We start from the raw sequence: 10,453 nt of genomic DNA, 5'->3' as shown, positions 1-10,453 counted from the left end.
AACCTTCCACAACAGCATAGACTGACAAACTGGACCTCTTGTTGCTTCTTGAGGAAATTCCAAACGGCTGGGGAATTAGCTCAAATTCTTTGCATCCTGAGGTAGTTGGATCGATGCCTGCATTCTCCAAACACATTATTTTATGGATCCAAGAAAACTCCAGTTCACACTTCATGCAGCTTGTCTTACGAAACCTACTGTCATGTAACAATGACATGAACTGTCATGTAAAATGACAAGCAACTCTCAGTAACACTGATGTCACAATGTCAGATGACCAAGCAAGACATTACTAACTTTCAGAGAGCAGCGTATCACACACTCTAACAACTGAGCTAACCGTCCGCTGCTACAGAGCACAATTGTTGAGATGAGCCTCTGCAAGTGCTGGAGCGCAAACTAACAATCCACCAACAGCATAGCCTGACAAGACTGGACCTCTTGGTTGCTTCCTTGTGGCAATTTCAAACAGCTGGGAAATTTGATCAATTGGTATTGTTTTTGCTTAGCATGCTATAGGTAGTGGGATCGATTCCCGCATTCCCCCAAAACAATTTTTTTTTGTGGGTCCAAGAAAGCTCCAGTTCACACTTCATGCAGCCTTGTCTTACACAACCTACTGTCATGTAACAATGACAAGCAACTTTCCTGTAACACTGATGTCAAAATGTCAGATATAAAGCAAGATTACTTTCTTTCAGAAGATCAGCGTAGCACACACCATTGAGGCCCACAAACAAAGCTGTGGATAGTTTCCTTGAAGCCAGAGCATAAAGAAAGAACACATACAGATGCCAAAACTAGGGATCGAACCAGGGACCTTTAGATCTTCAGTCTAACGCTCTCCCCACTGAGCTATTTCGGCAATTCACTCAACTTGATTCTGTAGCACCCTTGACAATTCACATGCATGTGATTCATAATTTTGACACTCAAAATGTACATAATTGCCAGTATGGGATCGAACCATAACCTTGGCATTATTTGCACCACACCTCTAACCAACTGAGCTAACCTTCCACTAGTTATGGGTGCAATTGTTGATATGCCACCGAACCTCTGCAAGTGCTGGCGCCTAAACTAACAAATCAACCAACAGCATAGACTGACAAAACTGGACCCTCTTGGTTGCTTCTTGAGGGAAATTCCAAACGGCTGGGGAATTAGCTCAAAATTCTTTGCATCCCTGAACGTAGTTGGATCGATGCCTGCATTCTCCAAAAGCACATTATTTATGGATCCAAGAAAACTCCAGTTCACACTTCATGCAGCCTTGTCTTACGACAACCTACTGTCATGTAACAATGACAAGCAACTTTCCTGTAACACTGATGTCAAAATGTCAGATGAAAAAGCAAGACATTACTTCTTTAAGAGGAGCAGCGTAGCACACACCATTGAGGCCCACTAACAAAGCTGTGGATAGTTTCCTTGAAGCCAAAGCATAAAGAAAGAACACATACAGATGCCGAAACCAGGGATCGATCCAGGGACCTTTAGATCTTCAGTCTAACGCTCTCCCAACTGAGCTATTTCGGCAATTCACTCAACTTAATTCTGTGGCACCCTTGACAATTCACATGCATGTGACTCATAATTTTGACACTCAAAATGTACATAATTGACAGTATGGGGATGGAACCCATAACCTTGGCATTATTTGCACCACACTCTAACCAACTGAGCTAACCTTCCACTAGATATCGGGTGCAATTGTTGATATGCACCGAACCTCTGCAAGTGCTGGCGCCTAAACTAACAAATCAACCAACAGCATAGACTGACAAGACTGGACCCTCTTGGTTGCTTCTTGAGGAAATTCCAAACGGCTGGGGAATTAGCTCAAATTCTTTGCATCCCTGAGGTAGTTGGATCGATGCCTGCATTCTCCAAAAGCACATTATTTTATGGATCCAAGAAAACTCCAGTTCACACTTCATGCAGCCTTGTCTTACGACAACCTACTGTCATGTAACAATGACAAGCAACTTTCCTGTAACACTGATGTCAAAATGTCAGATGAAAAAGCAAGACATTACTTACTTTAAGAGGAGCAGCGTAGCACACACCATTGAGGCCCACAAACAAAGCTGTGGATAGTTTCCTTGAAGCCAAAGCAAGAAGACATACAGATGCCGAAACCAGGGATTGAACCAGGGACCTTTAGATCTTCAGTCTAACGCTCTCCAAACTGAGCTATTTCGGCAATTCACTCAACTTAATTCTGTGGCACCCTTGACAATTCACATGCATGTGACTCATAATTTTGACACTCAAAATGCACATAATTGCCAGTATGGGGATCGAACCCATAACCTTGGCATTATTTGCACCACACTCTAACCAACTGAGCTAACCTTCCACTAGATATTGGGTGCAATTGTTGATATGCACCGAACCTCTGCAAGTGCTGGCGCCTAAACTAACAAATCAACCAACAGCATAGATTGACAAGACTGGACCCTCTTGGTTGCTTCTTGAGGAAATTCCAAACGGCTGGGGAATTAGCTCAAATTCTTTGCATCCCTGAGGTAGTTGGATCGATGCCCGCATTCTCCAAAAGCACATTATTTTATGGATCCAAGAAAACTCCAGTTCACACTTCATGCAGCCTTGTCTTACGACAACCTACTGTCATGTAAACAATGACATGAAACTGTCATGTAAAAATGACAAGCAACTCTCATGTAACACTGATGTCACAATGTCAGATGACAGAGCAAGACATTACTTACTTTCAGAGAGCAGCGTATCACACACTCTAACCAACTGAGATAACCGTCCGCTGGCTACAGAGCACAATTGTTGAGATGAGCCTCTGCAAGTGCTGGAGCGCAAACTAACAAGTCCACCAACAGCATAGCCTGACAAGACTGGACACTCTTGGTTGCTCCTTGTGGCAATTTCAAACAGCTGGGAAATTTGATCAATTGGTATTTTTTTGCTTAGCATGCTATAGGTAGTGGGATCGATTCCCGCATTCCCCAAAACATTTTTTTTTGTGGGTCCAAGAAAGCTCCAGTTCACACTTCATGCAGCCTTGTCTTACGACAACCTACTGTCATGTAACAATGACAAGCAACTTTCCTGTAACACTGATGTCAAAATGTCAGATGAAAAAGCAAGACATTACTTACTTTAAGAGGAGCAGCGTAGCACACACCATTGAGGCCCACAAACAAAGCTGTGGATAGTTTCCTTGAAGCCAAAGCACAAAGAAAGAACACATACAGATGCCGAAACCAGGTATCGAACCAGGGACCTTTAGATCTTCAGTCTAACGCTCTCCCAACTGAGCTATTTCGGCAATTCACTCAACTTAATTCTGTGGCACCCTTGACAATTCACATGCATGTGACTCATAATTTTGACACTCAAAATGTACATAATTGACAGTATGGGGATCGAACCCATAACCTTGGCATTATTTGCACCACACTCTAACCAACTGAGCTAACCTTCCACCAAATATTGGGTGCAATTGTTGATATGCACCGAACCTCTGCAAGTGCTGGCGCCTAAACTAACAAATCAACCAACAGCATAGACTGACAAGACTGGACCCTCTTGGTTGCTTCTTGAGGAAATTCCAAACGGCTGGGGAATTAGCTCAAATTCTTTGCATCCCTGAGGTAGTTGGATCGATGCCTGCATTCTCCAAAAGCACATTATTTTATGGATCCAAGAAAACTCCAGTTCACACTTCATGCAGCCTTGTCTTACGACAACCTACTGTCATGTAACAATGACAAGCAACTTTCCTGTAACACTGATGTCAAAATGTCAGATGAAAAAGCAAGACATTACTTACTTTAAGAGGAGCAGCGTAGCACACACCATTGAGGCCCACAAACAAAGCTGTGGATAGTTTCCTTGAAGCCAAAGCAAGAAGACTTACAGATGCCGAAACCAGGGATTGAACCAGGGACCTTTAGATCTTCAGTCTAACGCTCTCCAAACTGAGCTATTTCGGCAATTCACTCAACTTAATTCTGTGGCACCCTTGACAATTCACATGCATGTGACTCATAATTTTGACACTCAAAATGTACATAATTGCCAGTATGGGGATCGAACCCATAACCTTGGCATTATTTGCATCACACTCTAACCAACTGAGCTAACCTTCCACTAGATATTGGGTGCAATTGTTGATATGTACCGAACCTCTGCAAGTGCTGGCGCCTAAACTAACAAATCAACCAACAGCATAGATTGACAAGACTGGACCCTCTTGGTTGCTTCTTGAGGAAATTCCAAACGGCTGGGGAATTAGCTCAAATTCTTTGCATCCCTGAGGTAGTTGGATCGATGCCCGCATTCTCCAAAAGCACATTATTTTATGGATCCAAGAAAACTCCAGTTCACACTTCATGCAGCTTTGTCTTACGACAACCTACTGTCATGTAAACAATGACATGAAACTGTCATGTAAAAATGACAAGCAACTCTCATGTAACACTGATGTCACAATGTCAGATGACAGAGCAAGACATTACTTACTTTCAGAGAGCAGCGTATCACACACTCTAACCAACTGAGATAACCGTCCGCTGGCTACAGAGCACAATTGTTGAGATGAGCCTCTGCAAGTGCTGGAGCGCAAACTAACAAGTCCACCAACAGCATAGCCTGACAAGACTGGACACTCTTCGTTGCTCCTTGTGGCAATTTCAAACAGCTGGGAAATTTGATCAATTGGTATTTTTTTGCTTAGCATGCTATAGGTAGTGAGATCGATTCCCGCATTCCCCCAAAACATTTTTTTTTGTGGGTCCAAGAAAGCTCCAGTTCACACTTCATGCAGCCTTGTCTTACGACAACCTACTGTCATGTAACAATGACAAGCAACTTTCCTGTAACACTGATGTCAAAATGTCAGATGAAAAAGCAAGACATTACTTACTTTAAGAGGAGCAGCGTAGCACACACCATTGAGGCCCACAAACAAAGCTGTGGATAGTTTCCTTGAAGCCAAAGCATAAAGAAAGAACACATACAGATGCCGAAACCAGGGATCGAACCAGGGACCTTTAGATCTTCAGTCTAACGCTCTCCCAACTGAGCTATTTTGGCAATTCACTCAACTTAATTCTGTGGCACCCTTGACAATTCACATGCATGTGACTCATAATTTTGACACTCAAAATGTACATAATTACCAGTATGGGGATCGAACCCATAACCTTGGGATTATTTGCACCACACTCTAACCAACTGAGCTAACCTTCCACTAGATATTGGGTGCAATTGTTGATATGCACCTAACCTCTGCAAGTGCTGGCGCCTAAACTAACAAATCAACCAACAGCATAGACTGACAAGACTGGACCCTCTTGGTTGCTTCTTGAGGAAATTCCAAACGGCTGGGGAATTAGCTCAAATTTCTTTGCATCCCTGAGGTAGTTGGATCGATGCCTGCATTCTCCAAAAGCACATTATTTTATGGATCCAAGAAAACTCCAGTTCACACTTCATGCAGCCTTGTCTTACGACAACCTACTGTCATGTAACAATGACAAGCAACTTTCCTGTAACACTGATGTCAAAATGTCAGATGAAAAAGCAAGACATTACTTACTTTAAGAGGAGCAGCGTAGCACACACCATTGAGGCCCACAAACAAAGCTGTGGATAGTTTCCTTGAAGCCAAAGCACAAAGAAAGAACACATACAGATGCCGAAACCAGGTATCGAACCAGGGACCTTTAGATCTTCAGTCTAACGCTCTCCCAACTGAGCTATTTCGGCAATTCACTCAACTTAATTCTGTGGCACCCTTGACAATTCACATGCATGTGACTCATAATTTTGACACTCAAAATGTACATAATTGACAGTATGGGGATCGAACCCATAACCTTGGCATTATTTGCACCACACTCTAACCAACTGAGCTAACCTTCCACCAAATATTGGGTGCAATTGTTGATATGCACCGAACCTCTGCAAGTGCTGGCGCCTAAACTAACAAATCAACCAACAGCATAGACTGACAAGACTGGACCCTCTTGGTTGCTTCTTGAGGAAATTCCAAACGGCTGGGGAATTAGCTCAAATTCTTTGCATCCCTGAGGTAGTTGGATCGATGCCTGCATTCTCCAAAAGCACATTATTTTATGGATCCAAGAAAACTCCAGTTCACACTTCATGCAGCCTTGTCTTACGACAACCTACTGTCATGTAACAATGACAAGCAACTTTCCTGTAACACTGATGTCAAAATGTCAGATGAAAAAGCAAGACATTACTTACTTTAAGAGGAGCAGCGTAGCACACACCATTGAGGCCCACAAACAAAGCTGTGGATAGTTTCCTTGAAGCCAAAGCACAAAGAAAGAACACATACAGATGCCGAAACCAGGCATCGAACCAGGGACCTTTAGATCTTCAGTCTAACGCTCTCCCAACTGAGCTATTTCGGCAATTCACTTAACTTAATTCTGTGGCACCCTTGACAATTCACATGCATGTGACTCATAATTTTGACACTCAAAATGTACATAATTGACAGTATGGGGATCGAACCCATAACCTTGGCATTATTTGCACCACACTCTAACCAACTGAGCTAACCTTCCACTAGATATTGGGTGCAATTGTTGATATGCACCGAACCTCTGCAAGTGCTGGCGCCTAAACTAACAAATCAACCAACAGCATAGACTGACAAGACTGGACCCTCTTGGTTGCTTCTTGAGGAAATTCCAAACGGCTGGGGAATTAGCTCAAATTCTTTGCATCCCTGAGGTAGTTGGATCGATCCCTGCATTCTCCAAAAGCACATTATTTTATGGATCCAAGAAAACTCCAGTTCACACTTCATGCAGCCTTGTCTTACGACAACCTACTGTCATGTAAACAATGACATGAAACTGTCATGTAAAAATGACAAGCAACTCTCATGTAACACTGATGTCACAATGTCAGATGACAAAGCAAGACATTACTAACTTTCAGAGAGCAGCGTATCAGACACTCTAACCAACTGAGCTAACCGGCCGCTGGCTACAGAGCACAATTGTTGAGATGAGCCTCTGCAAGTGCTGGAGCGCAAACTAACAAGTCCACCAACAGCATAGCCTGACAAGACTGGACACTCTTGGTTGCTCCTTGTGGCAATTTCAAACAGCTGGGAAATTTGATCAATTGGTATTGTTTTTGCTTAGCATGCTATAGGTAGTGGGATCGATTCCCGCATTCCCCCAAAACAATTTTTTTTGTGGGTCCAAGAAAGCTCCAGTTCACACTTCATGCAGCCTTGTCTTACGACAACCTACTGTCATGTAACAATGACAAGCAACTTTCCTGTAACACTGATGTCAAAATGTCAGATGAAAAAGCAAGACATTACTTACTTTAAGAGGAGCAGCGTAGCACACACCATTGAGGCCCACTAACAAAGCTGTGGATAGTTTCCTTGAAGCCAAAGCATAAAGAAAGAACACATACAGATGCCGAAACCAGGGATCGATCCAGGGACCTTTAGATCTTCAGTCTAACGCTCTCCCAACTGAGCTATTTCGGCAATTCACTCAACTTAATTCTGTGGCACCCTTGACAATTCACATGCATGTGACTCATAATTTTGACACTCAAAATGTACATAATTGACAGTATGGGGATGGAACCCATAACCTTGGCATTATTTGCACCACACTCTAACCAACTGAGCTAACCTTCCACTAGATATCGGGTGCAATTGTTGATATGCACCGAACCTCTGCAAGTGCTGGCGCCTAAACTAACAAATCAACCAACAGCATAGACTGACAAGACTGGACCCTCTTGGTTGCTTCTTGAGGAAATTCCAAACGGCTGGGGAATTAGCTCAAATTCTTTGCATCCCTGAGGTAGTTGGATCGATGCCTGCATTCTCCAAAAGCACATTATTTTATGGATCCAAGAAAACTCCAGTTCACACTTCATGCAGCCTTGTCTTACGACAACCTACTGTCATGTAACAATGACAAGCAACTTTCCTGTAACACTGATGTCAAAATGTCAGATGAAAAAGCAAGACATTACTTACTTTAAGAGGAGCAGCGTAGCACACACCATTGAGGCCCACTAACAAAGCTGTGGATAGTTTCCTTGAAGCCAAAGCATAAAGAAAGAACACATACAGATGCCGAAACCAGGGATCGATCCAGGGACCTTTAGATCTTCAGTCTAACACTCTCCCAACTGAGCTATTTCGGCAATTCACTCAACTTAATTCTGTGGCACCCTTGACAATTCACATGCATGTGACTCATAATTTTGACACTCAAAATGTACATAATTGACAGTATGGGGATCGAACCCATAACCTTGGCATTATTTGCACCACACTCTAACCAACTGAGCTAACCTTCCACCAAATATTGGGTGCAATTGTTGATATGCACCGAACCTCTGCAAGTGCTGGCGCCTAAACTAACAAATCAACCAACAGCATAGACTGACAAGACTGGACCCTCTTGGTTGCTTCTTGAGGAAATTCCAAACGGCTGGGGAATTAGCTCAAATTCTTTGCATCCCTGAGGTAGTTGGATCGATGCCTGCATTCTCCAAAAGCACATTATTTTATGGATCCAAGAAAACTCCAGTTCACACTTCATGCAGCCTTGTCTTACGACAACCTACTGTCATGTAACAATGACAAGCAACTTTCCTGTAACACTGATGTCAAAATGTCAGATGAAAAAGCAAGACATTACTTACTTTAAGAGGAGCAGCGTAGCACACACCATTGAGGCCCACAAACAAAGCTGTGGATAGTTTCCTTGAAGCCAAAGCAAGAAGACATACAGATGCCGAAACCAGGGATTGAACCAGGGACCTTTAGATCTTCAGTCTAACGCTCTCCAAACTGAGCTATTTCGGCAATTCACTCAACTTAATTCTGTGGCACCCTTGACAATTCACATGCATGTGACTCATAATTTTGACACTCAAAATGCACATAATTGCCAGTATGGGGATCGAACCCATAACCTTGGCATTATTTGCACCACACTCTAACCAACTGAGCTAACCTTCCACTAGATATTGGGTGCAATTGTTGATATGCACCGAACCTCTGCAAGTGCTGGCGCCTAAACTAACAAATCAACCAACAGCATAGATTGACAAGACTGGACCCTCTTGGTTGCTTCTTGAGGAAATTCCAAACGGCTGGGGAATTAGCTCAAATTCTTTGCATCCCTGAGGTAGTTGGATCGATGCCCGCATTCTCCAAAACCACATTATTTTATGGATCCAAGAAAACTCCAGTTCACACTTCATGCAGCCTTGTCTTACGACAACCTACTGTCATGTAAACAATGACATGAAACTGTCATGTAAAAATGACAAGCAACTCTCATGTAACACTGATGTCACAATGTCAGATGACAGAGCAAGACATTACTTACTTTCAGAGAGCAGCGTATCACACACTCTAACCAACTGAGATAACCGTCCGCTGGCTACAGAGCACAATTGTTGAGATGAGCCTCTGCAAGTGCTGGAGCGCAAACTAACAAGTCCACCAACAGCATAGCCTGACAAGACTGGACACTCTTGGTTGCTCCTTGTGGCAATTTCAAACAGCTGGGAAATTTGATCAATTGGTATTTTTTTGCTTAGCATGCTATAGGTAGTGGGATCGATTCCCGCATTCCCCCAAAACATTTTTTTTTGTGGGTCCAAGAAAGCTCCAGTTCACACTTCATGCAGCCTTGTCTTACGACAACCTACTGTCATGTAACAATGACAAGCAACTTTCCTGTAACACTGATGTCAAAATGTCAGATGAAAAAGCAAGACATTACTTACTTTAAGAGGAGCAGCGTAGCACACACCATTGAGGCCCACTAACAAAGCTGTGGATAGTTTCCTTGAAGCCAAAGCATAAAGAAAGAACACATACAGATGCCGAAACCAGGGATCGATCCAGGGACCTTTAGATCTTCAGTCTAACGCTCTCCCAACTGAGCTATTTCGGCAATTCACTCAACTTAATTCTGTGGCACCCTTGACAATTCACATGCATGTGACTCATAATTTTGACACTCAAAATGTACATAATTGACAGTATGGGGATCGAACCCATAACCTTGGCATTATTTGCACCACACTCTAACCAACTGAGCTAACCTTCCACCAAATATTGGGTGCAATTGTTGATATGCACCGAACCTCTGCAAGTGCTGGCGCCTAAACTAACAAATCAACCAACAGCATAGACTGACAAGACTGGACCCTCTTGGTTGCTTCTTGAGGAAATTCCAAACGGCTGGGGAATTAGCTCAAATTCTTTGCATCCCTGAGGTAGTTGGATCGATGCCTGCATTCTCCAAAAGCACATTATTTTATGGATCCAAGAAAACTCCAGTTCACACTTCATGCAGCCTTGTCTTACGACAACCTACTGTCATGTAACAATGACAAGCAACTTTCCTGTAACACTGATGTCAAAATGTCAGAT

General features: G+C 43.0%; 8 non-coding genes across 8 annotated transcripts; all 8 read right to left on the bottom strand.

The window, feature by feature from the left end:
• Positions 1-1,466: 1,466 nt before the first annotated feature.
• On the bottom strand, positions 1,467-1,539 carry trnaf-gaa (transfer RNA phenylalanine (anticodon GAA)). Its single transcript has one exon. It is a non-coding gene; the product is annotated as a tRNA-Phe (tRNA).
• A 1,695-nt stretch (positions 1,540-3,234) lies between these two features.
• Positions 3,235-3,307, bottom strand: trnaf-gaa (transfer RNA phenylalanine (anticodon GAA)). Its single transcript has one exon. It is a non-coding gene; the product is annotated as a tRNA-Phe (tRNA).
• Positions 3,308-5,003: 1,696 nt separating this feature from the next.
• trnaf-gaa (transfer RNA phenylalanine (anticodon GAA)) lies at positions 5,004-5,076 on the bottom strand. Its single transcript has one exon. It is a non-coding gene; the product is annotated as a tRNA-Phe (tRNA).
• Positions 5,077-5,678: 602 nt separating this feature from the next.
• trnaf-gaa (transfer RNA phenylalanine (anticodon GAA)) lies at positions 5,679-5,751 on the bottom strand. The gene has a single exon. It is a non-coding gene; the product is annotated as a tRNA-Phe (tRNA).
• Positions 5,752-6,352: 601 nt separating this feature from the next.
• On the bottom strand, positions 6,353-6,425 carry trnaf-gaa (transfer RNA phenylalanine (anticodon GAA)). Its single transcript has one exon. It is a non-coding gene; the product is annotated as a tRNA-Phe (tRNA).
• A 1,030-nt stretch (positions 6,426-7,455) lies between these two features.
• Positions 7,456-7,528, bottom strand: trnaf-gaa (transfer RNA phenylalanine (anticodon GAA)). The gene has a single exon. It is a non-coding gene; the product is annotated as a tRNA-Phe (tRNA).
• Positions 7,529-8,129: 601 nt separating this feature from the next.
• trnaf-gaa (transfer RNA phenylalanine (anticodon GAA)) lies at positions 8,130-8,202 on the bottom strand. The gene has a single exon. It is a non-coding gene; the product is annotated as a tRNA-Phe (tRNA).
• A 1,696-nt stretch (positions 8,203-9,898) lies between these two features.
• Positions 9,899-9,971, bottom strand: trnaf-gaa (transfer RNA phenylalanine (anticodon GAA)). The gene has a single exon. It is a non-coding gene; the product is annotated as a tRNA-Phe (tRNA).
• Between the last annotated feature and the right edge of the window lie 482 nt (positions 9,972-10,453).

This window comes from Oncorhynchus kisutch, unplaced genomic scaffold, assembly GCF_002021735.2.
Source record: "Oncorhynchus kisutch isolate 150728-3 unplaced genomic scaffold, Okis_V2 scaffold731, whole genome shotgun sequence".
Lineage (NCBI taxonomy): Eukaryota > Metazoa > Chordata > Actinopteri > Salmoniformes > Salmonidae > Oncorhynchus > Oncorhynchus kisutch.
The sequence above is the reverse complement of the archived record's forward strand: the minus strand, read 5'-3'. Positions and strand labels throughout refer to the sequence as shown.